Below are 22,448 nucleotides of genomic sequence, written 5' to 3' on the forward strand. Positions count from 1 at the left end.
ACTGCCCTGCTCTCCCAACAGCCTGATATCAGTCCCCACACTGTGGGGCAGCCGGCGCGGGCTGTAATGGTTGGAGCGGGCTGCGCGGGCTGCAGTGGTTGGGGTGGCCCATATGGGCTGAAGTGGTTGGACCGGGCGATGTGAGATGAAGTGGTTGGGGGCAGCCGGTGCCAGCTGTAGAGAATGGAATGGCTGGTGCAGGCTGTAGCACAACCCACGCCAGCCACCCCAATCATTGCAGCCAACACCGGCCACCCCAACCGCTGCAGTCTGCGCTGGCCATTTCAACCACTAATCCCGCGCCCGCCATCCCACAGTGTGGGGACTGATATCAGGCTGTTGGGAGAGAGTGGGGCAGTGGGATCAGTGTGGGGATGACCCCGCACTGACAGCCCACGCCGGCTGCCCCTGCCCTGACGTCCTGCGCCGGGGGGCAGGGGCAGCTGGGAGGGGAGCTGTCAGGCGCTGCCAGTTGACTGTCATCCCCTTAGCAGCTGCCTTCAGGCAGCTGCATACAGATGGCTGGGGGGACCACTGTGCTGCGGCGATTATCCCTCTCGGAGGAGGCTTACCAAGTTCACCTCGCAGGTGCCACCTGTACATTCAAGTAGCCTCCTGACAGTCACATATTGCCATAATATGAGGCTTTACAACCGGAGAATTTGGCCACCTGAAAGTGCCTATAAGAACATAAATATCCTTCAAGCCCATCAAACCTGCTCTACCATTCACTTAAGATCCTTGACTGATCTGGCCTGGACTCAGCTCCACCTACCCCCCACCTGAACCCCATTAGTTCCCCTGTTATTCAAATACCTATGCTTCTCTTCAATATATTCAATGGGGCGATCTCTAAAGCTCCCTTTGGCCAAGAATTCCATACATTCACTATTCTCTGGGAGAAGCAGTTCTTTCCCATCTCTGTGTTTAATCTTCTCTCCCTCTAACCCTCCATCAGGATTGGGTTTTACCTATTTAGATGTCACCTAATTTGCTTAAAGCTGTGTGTGTGTTCAAACAAGTTGTCTATTTCAGACTGGCGATTTCAACAGGATATTTAAAATCGGGTACTACTTCTAATATATCCTTGCGCTATGGACCACAGACAAAGTTAAGTCCCTTCTCATTCACCCATTAGGAACATAGATACAGGCATCACTCTGAGTCCCTGATGCCCATTGTTCAATCAGATTGATAAAAACAAGAATACATTTGCTTTACAGATTAGCATTTGTAACAGTGTATTGACTTTTAAAAGATATATGGATATATTTATATATTGTTTTGTTCCTTATCAAATCTGAATTTGTCACCATTCAAAAAATACTATGATTTCAATTTCCTCATTCTAAAGTAGATTAAATGCAACCTCCCAATTCAAGGATTGTTCTTTACTTGCTTTTGTCAGATTCTTACTTAGTAAAAGATGATGGTTTTGCATTGTTTTAGCTGCACTTTTCTCGATGTGTCATGTTATGTGTTTGCAACACTATAGCCTACTCACTTTGATTTACTGAAATATTTTGCATCCTGAACTTCTGTTTTATTATTGTACTACTTGGTATACTTAAGTATAGGTTAACTAACTTGGACAGCATGCAAATCAAAGCTTTTAACACTACCTAAGTACACCTGCCAATTCAATACATTCCACACAAAGAAATTCAATACATGATCTCACATTTAAAGCCAATAAATTTTATCGTTCATCCTTCTCCCAAATCACACTTCTGCCATAATCAAATTATCAACTGCACACCAATCCTCACTCCACCTATTTATTGCCATTTACACAGCTAATATCAAACTCATTATTCCTCCATCTACATTGTTAATAGGTTTGGCATACAGCTTTTGACCAGAGATACTTAGAGAATACTTGTCCACTAGAATGCAGTCCTTTGCCCCAACATCTGTCCTCCTGGTTTCAACAAGCTCCAACTCTTTTTTGCAGTGGGTTGTGACTCCACCTTAGAGAGTTGTGGAGGTTGGATCATTTTAAGTAATTAAAGATCCGAGGATTGAGGGCGATGTGGAACTGATGCAGTGGAGAAATCTAGGCCTGACACCAATCAACCATGATCATGTTGAAAAGTGGGGTAGGATGAAAGGGTAAGTGGGCTACTCCTGCTCCTATTTTCTTGTGTTACCACCAATTCTAGGTCCTATAATTTTTGTCAATACATTTTGTGTTACAATGCGAATTTTCACTTGAATGCAAATAAATCAAAATTATTGTCAGTTAAAGCAGGGATGTTAAATCAATCTTCACACAAACTTTGGAGCAAAGCAGAAATATGAAAATATCAGTAAATTGAAGATGCTAAATGTGGTTATGACAATCCATACTTTACACTGCATCTCAAGAATTCTCCCAACATTTAATTGGCTCAAAGTAGGATGTGAGTTTTTGTATCAAATAAAACTTGGGTACTTCAGATTTCTTTTCAGAGTACATACATGACATCACATACAAGCCTGAGATTCTTTTTCCTGCAGGCATGGCTGAATTACCACTAATTGGTAGTGCAAAAAAAAAACTGTACACAGTGTAAACATGTAAACAAATAAAGAAATGTAAATAGATAACTAATGTTATCTGACTGCAATACAGAGAGAATAAAAATGAAAATCAATAAAGTGAACGAGTAAGAGTCCTTAAATTAGTCTCTGATTGAGTTTGGCATTGAGGATAGTGGTGGAGGGGTAGCAGCTGTTCCTAAACCTGGTGATGGAAGTCTTGTGGCACCTATACCTCTTTCCTGATGGTAGCAGTGAGAACGGAGCATGTGCTGGGTGGTGTGGGTCTTTGATGATTGCTGCTGCTCTTCGATGGCAGCGTTCTGTGTATGTCTCAATAGTGGGGAGGATTTTGCTTGTGATGTCCTGGGCTATGTCCACTACCTTTTGGAATGCTTTACACTTAGGGGTACTGGTGATGCCATACCAGACCATGATGCAGCCAGTCAGCAGACTTTTCACCACACCTCTTTAGAAATGTTATTAATTACTTATTAATGATCTCAATTAAAGTGACAGACCACAGCAGAGTATCACCCCTATGCCATATTCTTAAAAGTGCTATCCAGTAAATCCTATTCCTTTGACGTTTTATCATTTTTCCAACCAAATCAAAATGTATTCAAATATTTTTCACATTTCCCTCAGTGAAAGGTATAATTGAAGTTGCTTCCATGATCCTTTCTGACACCATGTTTCAAGTCATAACAATTTACTGCAGAAAAAGAAAATTTTCATCTTTCATCTTGTTCTTTTGCCAATTAAATTAAATCTATGATTAGCAACCACTCTGTTGCTAGAAACAGTTTCTTGCTCAGTTGATTTTAAACAAACTATGTGATCTTAAGCCTTCATTAAACCTCTTCCTAACCTTTACTACTGTGAGGAAGTCAACATCGGTTCCATGATCAAAGAAAATCCACAGTAAATATTTGCCTTACCCTCTTTAAGGCCTTGACATTATTTTGGAACGTTTTGTATAAATTAGTCATTTTTTGACTCTATTTTTAATTTCCTACTTTTTTTATGGCTCTGACAAATATTTCCACCATCTTTAAAGATTTTTGTGTGTATCTCTCAATGTAGCTCAGTTCCTGCTGCAGTTGAAGTTGCAATTAAGTTGGTCAAGCAGAACTTTCCTTCAATAGGTTGAAGCAGTTTGTCGTTTATTGACATACATATCTAAATGATGATGGTTTTTGTGTCAGCTTGCAGTCTCCAGAGGTACCTACCTATTGAACTGACTGGGTTGTAACTGCTTAATTTTCAGAAATCTGCCCAATATTTGCTTTCACCTGTTTAATGTAATGCATGCATCTGCTACATGGAGCACAAATTGTCATTCTGATCCAAGGTAATTAAGTAAAAATACATTTAAAATAGCTGGCAAATGGAGAGGATGCCAGGGTCTTCAAGACATTTCAGTAAAAACTGAAATGTTTAACAGGTTGGAAAATTGTTGAACATTCAAGATGTTCAATGTGATTACCATTCTTATCAACTCAGAAGGCCAAGTTCACTGTTATATCACCATGAATTAAAAATCAATTTGACTCTAAAGCATACACATTCAATACCAGCAGTCCCCAAGGCAACCACAAAACAGATGCAGCAGAAGGCTGCTTTGGAGCTGAAAGAAATTCAAGAGAGGAGAAGAGTGTGTGGGCATTCTACCCTCATTGCTCTTAATATTACCAGTCACATCATTCAGCTATGAGCTGAGAGCAGATCAAACACTCCATGAGGTCAGCAGAGAGCTCACATTTGATTTGAAAGAAATGTCTGTTGTCAGTTTCCATTCTCCAGAACACTGAAAACTGGGGTGGCGGGGATATGCTGAATACAGGATATTGATATCGCTATATCATTATGTATACCTTTGAAGTTCTTAAGTCCTTCCTGATCTCTCTCAGCTGCACACCCAAGTCTCTTGTAAGATAACAAAGACTGGAGTTTACTCCAAAGGCTCCTACATTTGCCGCAGTGGAACTCTTTGCCAGATTAATTGTACATCTGATGCCTTGTTGAAGGAGCAGACAGGGATAATCCTGTCAAGATGCAGGAGAATTGCTGGAGGAACTCAGCAGGTCAGGTAGAAATAGTCAGTCAACATTTTGGATCTGGACCCTTTAATGAAACTAATATAGGAAGGGATGATATCAAGCATATCAAGGGAGAAATATAAGGAAATAGGGAAGAAGCTGGGAATGGGCCAAGAAGTGATAGGGCATTGGACAGAAGGTAGGAGAGGCAAAGACAAAGGTAAAATAAGAGATGACTGGGAGAGGGGGAAGGTTAGAAAGAAAAGTAAGAACAGGAGTAGGTAAAGAAGAGGCAGAAGCAGTGGAAACAGGTGGGGGGGAGGGGGTGGTCTTACCTAAAAATCAATGTTAGTGTTGTTAGGTTTCCGGCTGTCAAAGAGGAATAGAATGGGTTGTTCCTCAATTTTACTTTTAGCCTCACCCTGACAATGGATAAGGCTAAGGACAGATATGTCACTGTCAGAATGAATGGGAACATTAAAATTGTTGGCTGAAGGAGGCTCAAGGTCAGACCCAAAGTGCACCCATAGGTGTTGGGCGAAGTGGTCATCCAGTCTGTGACATTTGTCAATGTTGGCATAGGAGCATGGAAAGCACAGTTCCAAATTTCGACCTCATTTTGCACATTGATGTGTTTCTGAATTAAATTTTGATTGTGCCTCTTATCCCAGAATCCCTCAACCACTAAAAATAATTTCTCTAAGACCACTCAATCTTGAAAAACATAACTCTCTAAATTCCTGGGAATATAAACCTATGCCCCATAATTTAACCTTTGGAGTCCAGGTGTTATGTATTCCATGCATTTCCCCCTTGGGTATTTATTCTTCTGAAGCTGTGGGCTTTGTATTTCTTCCTGCTTCCACCCCCGTCTTCTGGTCTCAAGGCCAGCCTTCATTTTCTGTTTCTCTTCAGAACCTTTCAATTATCCAAGTCTCTTTAGGCTTTGAAAGCTTTTAGCTTTCTGTCAATTAGAAAAGGATAACCTTTCTTTCATCAGTTATGTTCAAGGGCCGTTTATGTTCCTATTTATTCTTTAGCTTTCCACATTCACTCAATGAATAAATATCTGTTTGATAATTAATCCACCTGTCTATTGTTTGTACCAGCAGAAGTTTGGCTCTCTATTCCAACATCTGTATAATTTGTAATACAGCAAATCCTCCCTTGACATGGATTCATACAGTACTTTTATCATCTTATTTGGGTACCTGTTCATTACAATTTTTCTCGATATCCAACTGTTCAGACAAAACCCTGGTCTGGTAATGAATTTTTATCAATTCCATAAGTTCAGCTTGAGCAAAGAATCTTGCCTGAAGGATTTTAGCAAATGGCGACTGAAAGATGATATAAATTTCATTTGCAGATTACTCATAATCATTTTTTAAAACAATTCAGTTTATTCTGTATGTATAAACTATTTTTCCTTCTGCTCTTTTTCCTAATTCGTCTCTCCATTTTCATCTTTGTATTCATCACAGTCAGTGCCTTGGGACTGAGAATAATTTGAGATTGATGATACTTTGGGATTGAGGATGCCTCGTTTCCACTTTTGGCCTGTGGATCCTGAGGAGGCCAATGAAGCCAATGGGAGAAGCATTCACTCTCCCATTCATTGGACAGAGCTGTTTGATGAGGCAGGAGGTTGGGTGGCTGGTGAGGTGGTGCACTCCATCTGCTGTGAATGTTGAGCTTCCACTGCTACACTTTCTCAATTTATGCCGCAAACCCAAGAAGAAATTAATCACTCTATACCCATAAATTTCTGACCAAAGGCATTAAGATCTCTGGCCGATAATTCTCTGGATTCACTCTTTTCCCTTTTCCAAAGAGAAGAGTGATATGTAAACTTGTATATAAGAAACCATCTATCTTAATGTTGACCAAACCACTCAGAATATTTGGAAAGAAAACTTGTTTTTTCACTTTCTTTGGATGTGATTTGATCCAGCAAGTTGTCACAACTGATAAATGACAAGGACTTACTTGGTACTTTCCCACTTTCATCACCTGCATCCACCATATGGCAAAAGATATTACAATTTTCTTGGCTTGGGGCAGTTGTCAGAATAGATGGAAAGTCATTAGATACATGACAGCTGGTGAAAGAAAGATAACGATTCCTAAACTATAATGCATTCAACAAAATAAATGGATGCAACTTCAAAATACAAAAAGTTCACTGGAAGTCTGCATTGTTAGATTATCAGATGTTTGAGGTATTCCAGTCACGATCTCTAATGTCACACTTTCATAATAAGTGCACTTTTAAAAAAATCTATTCATGTCACTCTAAAATTTGGAAAATATTGCTCAGAGAAATCCAAAGTTCCACAGTTGGTTGTGTTTTCAATTTTGTTTCCATTTTAAATATCTGTGTTTCCATTTTATCATGGAGAAGGCAGGAGATGTTGTTTTTTGGCTACCCCATGCGTATCTCATATCGAGTCAAGGAATTGGTACTCATTTAAAATTTCCAGCCATCCATCACTTTTTTTTTTAAATCACGTCCTTATTCCTCTTCACTTCACCTTCTCCTATAAACAGGCGGAGGTCCAGAATTTCATGAGCAATGGCCAGAATTTCCTAGTTTGCTGCTCATGGGCAGACTATTTTCTAAATGGGGAGAAAATTGAAAATAACCAGATGCAAAAGAACCTGGGAGTCCTTGTGCAGGATAGATGAAGGTAAACTTGTATGTCGTGTCGTTGGTGAAGAAGGGAAATGAAATGCTGCCATTCATTTCAAGAGGAATAGAATATAAAAGCAGAGATGTGATGTTGAGGCTTTATATGGCATTGCTGAGGCTTCACCTTGAATATTGGGCTCCTTATATAAGAAAGGATGTGCTGATGTTGGAGAGGGTTCAGAGGGTTCAAAGGTGATTTGAGGAATGAAAGGGTTATCATATGAGGAATGTTAGACAGCTCTTGGCCTGTAGTTATTGGAATTTAGTAGAGTGAGGAGGAAGATGTCATTGAAACATTTTGAAAGTTGAAGGCATGGACGGAGAAGATGTAGAAAGGCTGTGTCCCATGGTGGGAGAATCCCACGGGACAAGAGGGCACAACTTCAGGAATGAATGGTGTCCACTTAGAAGAAATGCAGAGGAACTTAATTAGTCAGAGGGTGGTAAATCTGTAGAATTTGTTGCCAGAGGCAGTTGTTGTTAGCTTCTTGATTAGCCAGGGATTCAAAGGTTTAAACTTTTAAAACTAAATTAAAATTTTTAATTAAAACAAATTTAGACATACAGACAGCATGGTAACAGGCCATTTTGGCTCACCATTCCATGCCTCCCAATTTACACCCCATTAACTTACACCCCCGGTACATTTTGAACAGTGGGAAGAAACCGAAGCCCCTGGAGAAAACCCATGCAGACACGGGGAGAACATACACACTTCTTACAGATGGCATGGGATTCGAACCCCAGTCCGGTCCTGATCGCTGGTGCTGAAAAGGAATTGCACTACTCACTCTACCAATCGTAGAGTAGCTGGATCAAATGGTTAAAAGTTGGGCAAACTTTATAGGCTGAATGGCCCATTTCTGCTCTTGTGTCTTAGGGGTTTATAGTCTTCACCGATCCTGCTCTGGTGAGACAACCATTCAGTCAACCTTGCAGGTATGGGTCTGTGGGACAGGCTGGTGGGGTAGGAGAGTGTGCTTGTAAGAGAAGAGAGGTTGGTGGTGGGTATTGGTGGCCAGAGAGTTTGATGGGTGAGCCTATTCAGCTTGTCCCTTACCTGAATAAATCTCACTGTCACCAACCCAGAAAAAAATACCAACTACAGAAACACTCATAATTCTTCCATAGCCACCAAATTATAACTGCCTATTGCCCACTCTTTTACTCAGCCAGCTGTTTATTCATTCACATAATGCTTTGAATGATCTTGATGTTCAAAGGCATTTAAACAAACATTATCAAACATAAAAAGAAAAAAATGAGTGTTGATAAAAATTAAAACTTTTGAAGCAATTAAAATGTTTAAGAAAATTAAATTAAAAATATGCAAATGCAAAAGGCAGCAGAGGTTGGAATCTGGAGGAACTCAGCACTTTATATAACATCCGTGGGGGGAAGTGAATGGTCAATGTTTCTCTCGACTCTCATACCTGATACAGGATCTCGGCCTGAAATCTCAACTGTTCCCTTCCCTGCCACAGATGCTGAGCTCTTCCAGCAGTTCATTGTTTGCTTAACTGAAAATACAATGAGTTGGCAAACACTAAACAATTTCCCGATCAGCTCTTCAATGAAATGAGGGTACCCACTGCTCCTGTACACGTCTAATCTGGTATGGTTCAGTAATCACAGTGAAAGTACGGCAATGAAAATAATCGCTGCACTGCTTGGTCCGATGCCAGGAGTGCTGAGTTTCCTGGCAATAACAATAATTGTTGTAATTTCTTCTAATAATTTTATCCCTTTGTTATTTAGCCCCATGAATCTATTTTACATGTCAATGTAAACCTGAGGAAAAGTGGTTTTTAAATTTAGGTATACTGCATCCTTATTTCTTCCTTATTTATGCTGCAAGCTACATTCTTATGAATCTGTTAAGTAAATCAAAAACAACTAAGCTTCTTTAAACCATGATGGCTTTGCTTAATTGTTCTTAAATTTCCAGATGCCCTCTGACCATCTCCACAGTTATAGATCCCAACATTTTGATGGCAATTGATATAAGACTAGCAACTTTTGGTGGGCTGTTAGCCAGAATCAGACACACACAAGGTAAAGACTGTACAACAGGCCTTAATCCACAAAGACTTCCACAGAGCCAGGCTGGTTGTGGCTGCAGCAACTCTGAGTGAGGCCTCAGGAGGCCGGTGCAGGCTCATAGCCCAGAGGGTGATTGACACCCGACTGGGTGGGGTTTGATCCATTCAGGCCGACTGATTGGCAGCCAACCAGGTGTTGTCAAGTCCCCTTACACTCCTGTAGGTACGGAGGTTTCCCCCTGCAGTAGGCCAGTGGTGTACCATCACACAACTCTATCATTCTCAATTGCCTTTCTCCTTCCTTTCTCAAACAATGGTGTAATCTTTCCTGCTGCACAAGATGGAGGAACTGTTGCAGAATCTGGGGAATAGTGTAGACTTGATAGTTGATCACATACCAAGTTGCCAGCACCAACTGTGGGTTTCTAGTTTAATTTTCCACTCGATTCTTACTCAGACCAGTCTATGTGTGTCCTCCTTCGTGGTTCTAGTGAGGAAAAATACCCCATGTTCCATTGGGCTCGTTGCAGCTTTTACGACTCAGTATTGAAATCAGTAGGTTCAGATAATTTGCTTTCTCTGCCTGTTTCAGAACAGGCCAGTTCTACTCTAAGGGTATCCCTCTGTAATATGATATCAGTTTATCTCCCTCCACAGGCACTGCTTGATCTGCAGGTACTTCCAATGTTGTCTTTCTAATCACAGGTTACACCAATAGCTCTGATGTGCATTTCACAGCTTTAATACATCCCTTTGTTTGTTTTCCCCTCACAGCCTCATTAATCTATCAAAAAAAAAACACTGGACAAATTTGGTGGATCAAGAAGCATCTGTGAGGGGAATAAAGAATTGTCAATGTTGCCAATCCCTTTTCTCACCTCACATCCAGTTCAGCCTGTAGAGTTCCTCCAGCAACCTGTCGTTCTAAATTTCAGCATCGGCAGTTTCTTGTGCCTTCACTAATCTATCACTCCTGGAAGCTCCATAAACAGAGAAATCATCTCAGCAACCTGTGGTGATACACCACCAGCCTACTGCAGGGGGGAAACCTCTGTACCTTCAGGAGTGTAAGGGGACAGGACAACACCTGGTCGGCTGTCAATCAGTCGACCTGAATGGATCAAGCCCCACCCAGTCGGTTGTCAATCATCCTCTGGGATATAAGTCTGCGCCGGCCTCCCCAAGTCTCACTCAGAGTTACTGCAGCTACAGTCAGCCTGGCTCTGTGGAAGTCTTTGTGGGTTAAATTGTGGTGCGCTGTTAGCCAGAATCAGACACACACGAGGTAAAGACTGTAGTGTGAGTTCAGCACCACCCGCCTTGCCATCCTGAGGTACATCGTGGCCCATGGGGTCATCGGCCCAGATCCAGAAAGGATGCGCCCATTAATAGAGCTACCTCTTCCTCCTACATTAAAGGCCCTTTGCAGGTGCCTTGGCCTATTCTCCTATTACTCTCAGTGGGTCCCTCAATTCTCGGACAAGGTCCACCCACTTTCCCAAGCTACTCTTCCCCTCCCACTCGAGGCACAGGTAGCCTTCATCCGCATCAGGCAGGACATCACGGACGCCACAATGTAGGCCATTGATGAGGACTACCCCTTCCAGGTGGAGAGTGATGCCTTCGAGTTAGCCCTCCCCGCTACCCTCAACCAAGTGGGGGGGGGCACCCCATCGCCTTCTTCTCTAAGACCCTCCATGGCTCCGAGCTAGGACATTTTGACATTGAAAAGGAAGCCCAGGTGATTGTGGAAGCGGTCCCCCACTGGCGCCACTACCTGGATGGCAGGAGATTCACCCTTCTCACTGACCAGCAGGCCGTGACGTTCATGTTTAACACGACCCACAAGAGCAAGATAAAGAATGACAAGATCCTGCGCTGGAGAGTCGAGCTGGCAACCTACAGGTACAACATCCAGTACCACCCCGGAAAGTTTAATGTCTCCCCTGATGCCCTCTCTCGGACCTGTGCGTCTATGCACGACAACAGGATGCAGGCACTGCATGAGTCCCTCTGCCACCCAGGTGTCATCAGGTTGTACCACTTCATTAAGTCACGGAACCTGCTGTATACCATCAGGGACGTCAGGAACATGACCGAGGCCTGCTCAGTCTGCCCGGAGTATAAATCCCATTTCTTCCTCCCGACCTGGGCCCATGTCGTAAAGGCCACTCGGCCCTTTGAGTGTCTTGGCATGGATTTCAAAGGCCTCCTGCCGTTCACGAACCAAAATGTCTACTTCTTCATGGTATTGGACAAGTACTCACGCTTCCCTTTCGCTATCCCTTGCCCGGACACCTCCACGGCCACCATCATCAGGGCCCTGAAGCAGATCTTCACCATGTTTGGCTACCCTGCTTTCATCCACAGTGAGTGGGGGTGTCTAGTTTCATGAGTGATGAGCTGCGCCAGTACCTGACAGCGAGGGGCTTCTTGACTAGCTGCACGACGAGTTATAACCCGAGAAGCAATGGGCAAGTGCAACACAAAAGCAGGGTGGTCTGGAAGGCAGTCCTCCTGGCTTTCAAGTCAAAAGGGTGGGCCGTTGAGTACTGGCAGGATGCCCTGCCTGAGGCGCTTCATGCTATTTGGTCGCTTCTGTGTACAGCTACCAATGAGACCCCTCATGAATGTCTGTTCTCATTCCCCAGGAAGTTGGCGTCTGAAATGTTCCTCCCAACATGGCTCATGTCCTCAGGACCGGTGCTCTTGCATAAACACATATGGGCACACAAGCCCAAAACCCTGGTCGAGGAGGTTTTCTTCCTACATGTGAACCACAACTATGCCTATGTAAGGTTCGGCAGTGGCAGGGAGGACACCGCCTCAACCAGGGACCTGGCAGCAGCAGGAGCACCCACAATTCCACACCATCCTTCAGCCCAGGAAGCCACCGACTGGACATACATCCCTGTTCCCGGGCAGTTATGGGGTGCGCAGGACCTCCTTGACCACCAGGGGCCCGCTTCAGCCATAGGGGACGAACCTGCACCCCCACCCAACCAATATGACTCTCACATGTCGATCCTTGCCCCCTTGGCCACCACTCCATGTAGCACCACACCAGTCACTCAGACCCCTACCGCCAGCCCCCGCACTTCCACTCTGGCCAGTGACCAGGAGCCAGTCCAACAACGGTCACAGAGACTCAGGCGGCCGCCGGATCATCTCAATCTGTAAAAATTGTATTTTATATAGTGGGCATGATTCTTTGTTACTGCCCCCGCCCCCCCCGGACAATTTTAAAGAAGTGGGTGAATGTGGTGGGACACCATCGGCCTACTGAAGGGGGCAACCTCTGTACCTGCAGGAGTGTACCGCCAGCCTACTGCAGGGGGCAACCTCTGTACCTGCAAGAGAGTAAGAGGACAGGACAACACCTGGCCGGCTGCCAATCAGTTGGCCTGAATGGATCAAGCCCAACCCGGTTGGGTGCCAATCACCCTCTGGGATATAAGCCTGCGCTAGCCTCCCGAAGTCTCACTCAGAGTTACTGCAGCTACAGGCAGCCTGGCTCTGTAGAAGACTTTGTGGATTAAAGCCTGTTGTACAGCCTTTACCTTGTGTGTGTCTGTTTCTGGCTAACAGCCCACCACACAACCATATCCTCGCTCGTCTCTCTGCCACTTAACACCAATGTATTTTTACCGCTTTCTCATTTCTGATGAAGGGCCCTGGATCTGAAATGATAGCTTGCTTCCTCTTTATAAGGATTCTGTCTCATATACCGAGTGTTTCCCATAAACTCTATTTTTTTTAAAGATTTTGAGCATCAATGGTTTTTATTTGATTTTCATTAGCTCATTATGATGGTGGCCTCAATAAATCTTGTGTTTCTGAAGGTACAAACACATGTCATGTTATCTTTTGTGACCTTGTCTACTGCAACTTTTTTCTGCTGCTTCACTCCTACCATCTTTTAAGTTGCATCGCCTTTGCTAATTCATTCTTCCAAAGTACATTTCTTCATCTCCCATCACTCTGCTTATCTAAAATACATACATAGCCAAAATTACTATATATCAAAATCAATACATGCTATTTTGTCATTTTTTTCTCCCCCAAGAGAAATAGCCTCGGATTTCTCGGGAGTCTAACATTCATTACCTGTTGAAGAAAATATATTAAATTAGTCCAAAAAGAGTTCAATTTGGGACATATCCACGTAGAATGTAAAACAGTTCCTGCATCTTGGTTACATTGAAAAGATATCTGAAATATCTAGATTCAATCTATTAAGCTTTTGTGGTGTAAAGTATAACTGATATATAAAATTATAATCGCTCTGCTTATCTTATAGCATAATTTGGTTCTTCATATTCAATTCTCTTTGAACAATTCCACATATTCAGCTTGGTCTCAACAGCAAATTTGACAATGATCCACTGAAATCTTCATTTAATTGAAGCTCCTGCCTGGAAGAACAACAGCAGCAGAGGTACTTCCTCCATTTCCTCCCAGTCATATGACCTATAGCAGTGGTTCTCAACCTTTTTCATTGCACTCACATACCACTTTAGGTAATCCCTAAGCTCTGTGATTAGGAAGGGATTGCTTAAGATGGTATGTGAGTGGGAAGGGAAGGTTGAAAATCACTGCTCTCGACCCAATTGTTACTGAAATATTTTGCTTGAGAAAAATTGTCATTGGCCCATTTCCTTTGGAGTTATGAAACCGTGCACATAACGAGTCAATTAGGGACGATTAAAACAGTGGTTTTCAAACTTTTTTTCTACCTACATACCATCTTTAGCAATCCCTTACTAATCACAGAGTGCCAGTGGCATAGGGAATATTTAAAGTGGTATGTGAGTGGAATGAAAAGGGATGAGAACCACTGGTCTTCCATTGTCATTGTATCTAAATCCCAGAAGTCAAATTTACAGAACCAGTTTGACCAGGTTACGATTTTTTTTTCTTTGGAGCAATAAGGGTTAAGAGATGACTTAATCCAGGTATTTATGATGAAAGGATGAGAATGGGTGGACAAGTAACATCAAAGCACATCTGATTAAGTTTAGTGGAGGAAAGTTGAGGAGAGAAGTCAGGAGTATGGTTATTACACAGAGTGTGATGGGTGCCTGGAATGCATTGTCGGGGATGGTGGTAGAGGGTGCTACAATAGGGACATTTAAAAGAATCTTAGATAGGCAGAAAAAGAAAAATGGAAGGTTATGGGGCCGTACTCAGGAAAGATTAGATTGTTGTGGAACAGGTTTATATAAGTTGGCTCAACCTCATGGGCTGAAGGGTCTGAAATATGTCATAATATTCTATGTTTTAACTCCCTGCTCATCAGCATAATGGAGCTACCATTATCAGAAGGACTACAACCTGTTCAGGAAGATGTCAAGAGCAGCAAGGAATAGGCTGGAGTTTGGAATAGTGAGAAGTGGCTTAATTGAACCATGGAAGATCTTGATCAGCTGGAAGAGAGGAAGGTGTTTCCCCTTAAAGAAGAACCTCAAACCAGAGATTGCTGTTTAAAACCAAGGGTTCACACATTTAAATTTTTGTTTCTCTCCTCAAGGGCTGAAGATGTGGAATTCTCTTCCACAAAGGATGGAAACCTTATTTTTTTTCAGGCAGAGGTAAATAGATTCTGGAAAAGCTGAGGGATGATGGATTGCAGAGGAGAGTCAGGAATGCAGATTTGAACTAACAACAAATCAGCCATGGCTTTATCAAATGGCCAAGAATGACTGAGAGATTGAATGGTCAATTCCTCCTCTGAAATAATTGGTTCACGAGTAGACAATATAGATATAGGCCTTATAGATAAAGTGGCTTAATTAAAAAAAAAACTACTTACAACACAGTAGAAGCTGATTCTGGCCATGGAAAAACAGGCTGCCCAATTACATCCAATTAACCTACAATCCCATACGTTGGTGATTGACCTGCTGAATTTCTCCAGCATTTGTGTGTTTTGTCACTTTACCACGGTGTCAACATGGTGCGTTTTACCCACCACACATTTTGGAGGGTGTGAGAAAACTGGAGGACCCAGGAAACACTGATAGCAGGTGTCAGGGAGAAGATATAAACTCCTTACAGCCAGTGCCTATTTTAACCCAGATCGCTGGCACTGAAATGGTCTTGCGATTACACTAACCGTAAGGTTATTGGAAACAAACATAACAATAGCACTGAAGAGGCTTCTCGACTGACACAGGAATGGATCATGTACAGGCAGAAGTCATATAGTTTAATCTGGTATCATGTTTGGTATGTCTCAATGTGATAGTAACAACTTGACTTGAGAAGAGAAGTTATAACAGTAACTATTTGCTATTATCTACAGGTAAGTGGGAGCTCTGTACATAGTGGCCACACCACGCCTGGAGCCGCTGAACTCCAGCCCGCCAATCCAAAGCTCATGAATGCGCAGACTGCTATCGTGAATACACAGTGGCTGCAATGCGATTGCAGTGGGAGCCGAGCGACTGGTCTAAATCCCCTTTCTTTAGTAACCCCCAACATAACACAATTCACAAGTTAACATTACACAGCAAACACAACTGACATGGATTAGTCTTTGTACTTGGGGTTCAGTTTACAGATGTGCCTAGGGTGTGTCCTGTAATAGCCCTCTGTGGAGATAGAGGCCTGTTGTACCTCAACCTGAGAATGTGCACTGTCCGTTATCTCAGGTGTGGCTACTGAGGGAGTACCACCGTCTTTAGGATCAAGTCCTGTGTTCTGGTACACAGTCATGTTAAGATCGTGTTGAACTGGGACCTGCTCCCTCACAGGAAGGCCGTGTTGTCAGTTTCTCCTGTATGCTTTTCCTTCCAATCAGACCAGGTATGACCTCAGCTCCTGGCAGCTTTCTTCTACCATGCCAGTCCAGTCATAACCCTGTGGGACATGTCCCTCTGTCAAAGATTTGCCTTGTTGTAGCACTCATTCTGGAGCTGGGCCTGATCAACTGTAGATTTCTCATTTGGGCCTCCAGAAGCTTCCTTGCCACAGGGGTTAGGTCATGCACGTCTGTCTCAACATCAGTTTTTGTGCCAGAGACCCAAATGTGGCATCATGAGGGATGTCCCTCAGGTTAAGCCGATTGAAGAATACTCCCTGTAGGACTTTTCCGTGAGATGCTTTGCACTTATTTCAGCTCTCAGCCAATCCATTAGATTGTGGATATTCCAGGCTGCTGGTGATGTGTGTGATGTCCCACTCTGCTGCAAAGTCCTTAAATATTTGGCTCGTAAACTGTCTGCTGTTATCTGATAACGGGGTGTGTGGTGCTCCACGCACTGAGAAGTGCCTTTTCAATTTAGTGATGACTGTTGTGGAAGTAACATCATGTAACAGGTCCATTTCGGACCACCCTGAATGCGAATCAACTAACACTAGGTATTGCTGACATTGCCACTCGAAAATGTCAGTTGCCACAGTTGACCAAGGTAAGTCTGGAACCGGATGAAGCTGTAATGGTTCCTTCTGCTGATGTGTCTTAGTGCTGTTGCACTCCGAGCAAGCGCACTTCTTGGTCGATGTTCTTGGTCATCCCAGGCCAAAAAGCTATGTCCCTCACCCTCTGTTGGTTGTCTCTGCATCCTGATGTCCTCTGTGCAGGATGTTGGCATATGTCTTCTGCAATGAGTTGTGAATCACAGCTCTTTGGCCTTTCATTACCATGCCTTCCTTGATGAGCATCTCATCACAGAATGGGAAGTAGGGGCGCACTGCTGGTGACAGATTGCACAGCTTGTTCGGCCAACCACCCTTGGTGAAAGTGCCAAAGATCTTTAAAGTAGCATCCTCTGCTGTGTGTCTCCTTCACTCCTCCAGATGACACGAGAATATGTGAATGAATGTCATTATGTCAAAATTGTCCTCCTCCTCAACCTGTTGGACAGTGGAGTCTGGGGGCATGAGACAGCATGTCAGCTAGGTGCATCTCTTTTCCACACTTGCATACAAGGGTGATATTGTATTTCTGAAGCCTGAGCATCATCCTCTGTAATCTCGCTGGTGCTGCTTTTTCAATATTGTGACCTGGGTTTGGTAATCTATGGCTTAGATTAAACTTGGAACAGGCAAAAACCACCACCAACAATTCTTTTTCAATTTGCACGTACCTGGTCTCTGTATCGGTGAGTGTCCTCGAAGCATGCCGCACTGAGCCCATTCTGTGAGGCATATTTTTTTGACATTGTAGTACGACAAAACTGGTGGGCATGACATGTTCTTCTTTAAAGTGTCGAAAGCATTCTGTTGCTGCTCGTGGCAAGCCCACTTCACATCTTTATGCTTAAGCTGTCTCAATGGAGTCACAAGTTCACTTTAGCTAACCATACCGAGAAACCTCTGTTGGGCTGCAACCTGCCCCCTTCATTTTCGAGGGTCTTCACTGTTAAAAATGTGGCCAACAAGCTGAACTGGTTTAGCCAAAACCTATACTTGAGAGGGGTTGAGCTTCAGGTTCATCTTTTTGGCACAGACAAGCACTTCCTTTAAATTGGCATCAATCCTCTATGTTCTTGCCGCCCACGAGTATGTCATTGACTATGATGGCACAGGAGTACCCGGTGGATCTCTGGACACTTCACTGGCCAAATTAATTCAAGATGGCATCTGCAGAAATCTGTACTGACTAAAACAAGTGCTGAATGTGCCGAGCGTGATCTGCCAAAAGGAATTTTTGGCATCAGGGCTGAGAATATGGTTGCACCACCCATTTGTGCAGCAAACCTCTTCCATGGTGTGTATAGGATGCTGTAGTCTCTTCAGGGCTATGTTGAGGTTCTCATGGGTTAATGCATATCGAGATATCTTGGCTGCCCTTCCTGTTGGTGGCTACCATGGAGGACGCCCATTCACTCGGCTCTGAAACTGGAGGAATTTCACCCAACTCCTGCATTCTCTCCAGCTCAGCCTTGACTTTGTTCTTCATGGCCACAGGTATGCAATGCACTGAATGAACCACAGGTCTTACTTCTGGATCAAGCCTCAAGGAATACATTACTGACAGGCTCCCAAGCTTGACTGATAAGAGATCGCTGAGAAAGATTTCTGCAACAAATCACCTTCAGAGGGACATACATGGTGAATAACTCCACTAAACAAGTTGAGTCCCACATTCATACATGCACTTAGGCCAAGCAGAGACAGAACATCCTTGTGGAAATGAACAACATCTGTAAATGTAACTGTCTTTGTAGGAATCACCACAGCTTCACCACGTCAATGGTTTTGATCTTGCTTTCCCCATATATGCTACAAGACTTGTTAACTTGATGCATGGCTTGATTTGTTCCCCTTTTCTTAGTGACTAAATGCCTTCTCTGACATGACATTGCACTAGGTTCCTGTGCCTGGCTTCATTTCCGCTGCCTTTATGGGTACGAAAGCTTAATTGTTTCCCCATAATCTGTATCTTTGTTGAGTCTACTGTCGTGGTAGGCTGTCGTGGAGAGGCTAACTTCTTGCTATTCTCCTTAGTCATTTCATAAATCAGGTAGATAAAGATGGCCTTCCCTAGCATTAAGTCACTATCGTGCAGAAGCACCTTCCTCATGCTGTCATTATAAATGCTACAGACCAGCCCGTCTCTGATTATTTCCTCGCAGAGCGTTCCAAAGTTGCAGGTCTTTGCTCTTATCTTTAAATCGCTGACATATGAATTGATTGATTCACCAGGCTTTGGATCTCTTCTATTAAATTTGTGCCTTTCCATTTATTTTTCATGGTCCTCTCTTGATACTGCCAGACTAAGCATCAGCTCCCCATCAACCACTTCACTGCATAAATGAATGATCTCTCCCTCTCTATGGCTTCTGGACCAGCCAAATTTAATAAAATGTACTCTCTGGTGCCGGCAGGCTTGTCATCATGCACTGCCATGATAAATATATCATACTCGTTTGAAAATGTCAGTTCTCGGCAACGTTAACATCGAAGATGGGTGGGTCGGTTCATCTGAATCCCTCCACCATGGCGACTGCTGTAAGGTGGTGCTGGTTCCTCACAAGTCGACTGGGAAGCCTCAAGGTCAGTGTGTTCACCATCTCACTTCTGACACCATGTTTGTTGATGTGGTGGTAGTAATGACATGACTCAAGAGGAGAGGTTATAACAATAACTTTACAGGTAAGTGGGAGCACTGTACATGGTGGCCGTACCACAACTGGACTCTGCTGAACTCCAGTCCTCCAATCCGGAGCTCACGCATGTGCAGACCACTACCGCAAGTACGGTGGCTGAAACTCAATTGCAGCGGGTGCCGAGCAAATGGTCTATTATAACTGCAAATGCAGTCATAATGGGTGACTTTAATCTACATGTAGATTGGGTGAACCAAATTGGTAAGGGTAATGAGGAAGAGGATTTCTTAGAATGCAGGTGGGATTGTTTTCTAAATCAGCATGTCGAGGAACAAGCCATTCTAGACTGGGTACTGAGTAATGGTGAAGGGTTAATTAACAATCTTGTGGTGAAGAACCCCTTGGGCAAGAGTGAACATAATATGGTGGAACTCTTCATAAGAATGGAATGTGACAGAGTTGATTCAGATACAAAGGTTCTGAAATTGAAGAGGTATGAGATGTGAATTGGTTCACATGTGAATTGATTGGTGGTAGAAATGCAATGACAATCATTTAAGGATAGATTGGAACAAGTACAACAGATGTACATCCCAGTTTGTAAAAACAGGAGGGTAGCGCATCCGTGGCTAATGAGGGAAATCAGAGAGAGTATCAAAACCAAAGAAGCAGCATATATATATATTAGCCAAAAAAATAATATTCATTATGATGGGAGAAATTCTGAGTTCTGCAGAAGAAGACAAAAGGATTAATTAGGAAAGGTAAAAGAGATAATGAGAGGAAGCTGGCAGGAAACATAAAAAATGATTGTAAAAGTTTTTATAGATATATTAAGAGAAAGAGGTTGGTTAAGACAAATGTGAGTCTGTTGCAGGCAGAAACGGGTGAGTTAATCATGTGGGATAAAGATATGGCAGACTGTCTGAGTGACTACTTTAGTTCTGTCTTCACCAAGGAGGACATAACTAATATTCAGGAAATTGTTGAGGATAAGGGACCTAATGTGAGGGAAGGTATAAAGGAAATAATTGTAAGTCAAGAGGTTGTATTAGTTAAATTGCAGGGATTAAAAGTGGATAAATCTCCAGGGCCAGATGGTCTGCATCCAAGAGTGCTAAAGGAAGTAGCCCAGGAAATAGTGGATGCATTAGTAATAATTTTTCAAACCTCCTTAGATACTGGATTCGTTCCTGAGGATCGGAGGGTGGCCAACGTAACCCCACTCTTTAAGAACAGAGGGAGAGAGAAACTGGGAAGCTACAGACCAGTTAGCCTGACATTGGTTGTAGGGAAGGTGCTAGAATCAGTTATTAAAGATGCAATTGCAGTACATTTGGAAAGTAGTGGTATCATCGCACAGAGTCAGCATGGTTTTGTGAAGGGGAAATCATGTCTGACGAATCTTCATTGATGGGCTGACATTGCAGATGACAGTAGACTCAACAAAGATACAGATTTTTTGAGGATGTAACCAGTAGAGTGGATAGGGGAGAACCAGTGGATGTGGTATATCTGGACTTTAGTAAGGCATTTGATAAAGTTCCACACAGAAGACTAGCATATAAACTTAAATAGCATGGTATAGGAGGTATGGTATTAAGGTGGATAGAGAATTGGTTGATGGACAGGAAGCAAAGAGTAGGCATAAATGGGCTCTTTTCAGAATGGCAGCCAGTGACTAGTGCTATGTTGGCATTCATAGCAAGAGGATTTGAGTACAGGAGTACAGAGATCCTGCTACAGCTGTACAGGGCCTTGGTGAGACAACACCTAGGGTATTGTTTGCAGTTTTGCAGTTTCCTTATCTGAGGAAGGATATCCTCACCATGGAGGGGGCGCAGAGAAGATTCACTAGAATGATACCAGGGATGGAAGGACTTGAATATGAAGAAAGGTTGAATAGACTTGGCTTTTGTTCTCTGGAATTTAGAAGATTGAGGGGGGAATCTTATAGAAACATATACAATTCTTAAGGGACTAGAAGTAGGTAGGTTGTTTCCAATTCCGGGAAAAACCAGAACCAGGCATCACAGTTTAAGGATAAGAGCAAAGTTTTTTTAGGTCTGAGAGGAGGAAAATTTTCTTCACTTAGAGTGTGGTAGATCTGTGGAATTCTTTGCTCCAGGAAGTAGCTGAGGCTGGTTCCTTGTCAATATTTAAGAGTAAGTTAGAGTTGGCCCTTGTGGCTAAGGTGATCAAGGGGTATGGGGATAAGGCGGGAACCGGGTATTGCTCATCCATGATCATATTGAATAGGAGTGTCGGCTTGAATGGCCAATTGGGCTACTCCTTTACCTATTTTTCTATGTTCTATGTTTCTATGTTTCTACAGTACAGACATCATGGGCCTATGCCTGTGCTATGCTGTTCTAATTTATATATCTGCCCCATAATACACCAACTCCTGGCCAATACAGATGCTTGTGACTTGAGACATAGATCCCCTTCTTTCCACACCACTTGCAATGCATCAGCTTTGCCATCCTTTTTAATCTATGATCTTTTTGATCTTTTTGTTCAATTGTCCTCAAGTGTGCTCCCTCAGTTGTCATCTAATTATTGTCAGCCTGCAGCAAACTGAGCAAGATTGCAGATGCTTCAAGCTAAGGTAGGTGTACAGACATCATCTCATTTTGTACACTAAACATCTCAACGTTGATGATGATCTCCTGTCAGCAATGTGTGTGCAGATTCAGAATCCAGTGAGAGATCAAATATTCTGTTATCCAACGAATGGAAATACTATGTGTATTAACCATGAAATTAATATGTTACAGTTCTAAAGAATGCTTGAAGCACAAACCTAATTGTTGGAGGAGAGCCTGTTTACATGTCTGGTTATCTATAAACGTCACCGACAAAAAGATGCATGGTGATGTGATAAGTCACACTTTGCCAGGTTAATAATTTGAGCTTCATGTGTTTTGTTCAGTAGCTGTCTCTCAGCTTATTGAACTGATTGACAGGTGTAATAAGCGTCATGCAGGTTTTAGATATGGAGACAATTAGCAGCACTGCTGATAATGTGCACTGCGGATGCAAGCCAATGTCTACAAGCAAGGCAAAACTTTGTCTGGTATTAAAATCCTGTTAT

At 43.0% G+C, this 22,448-nt stretch overlaps 1 protein-coding gene across 8 annotated transcripts in view; it reads right to left on the reverse strand.

Moving 5' to 3' along the window:
• Nucleotides 1–22,448, reverse strand: part of astn1 (astrotactin 1) — a 2,519,376-nt gene that overhangs the window by 1,914,880 nt on the left and 582,048 nt on the right. The window lies entirely within an intron of this gene.

The sequence above is a fragment of the Narcine bancroftii genome, chromosome 5 (genome assembly GCF_036971445.1).
Source record: "Narcine bancroftii isolate sNarBan1 chromosome 5, sNarBan1.hap1, whole genome shotgun sequence".
Taxonomy (NCBI): domain Eukaryota; kingdom Metazoa; phylum Chordata; class Chondrichthyes; order Torpediniformes; family Narcinidae; genus Narcine; species Narcine bancroftii.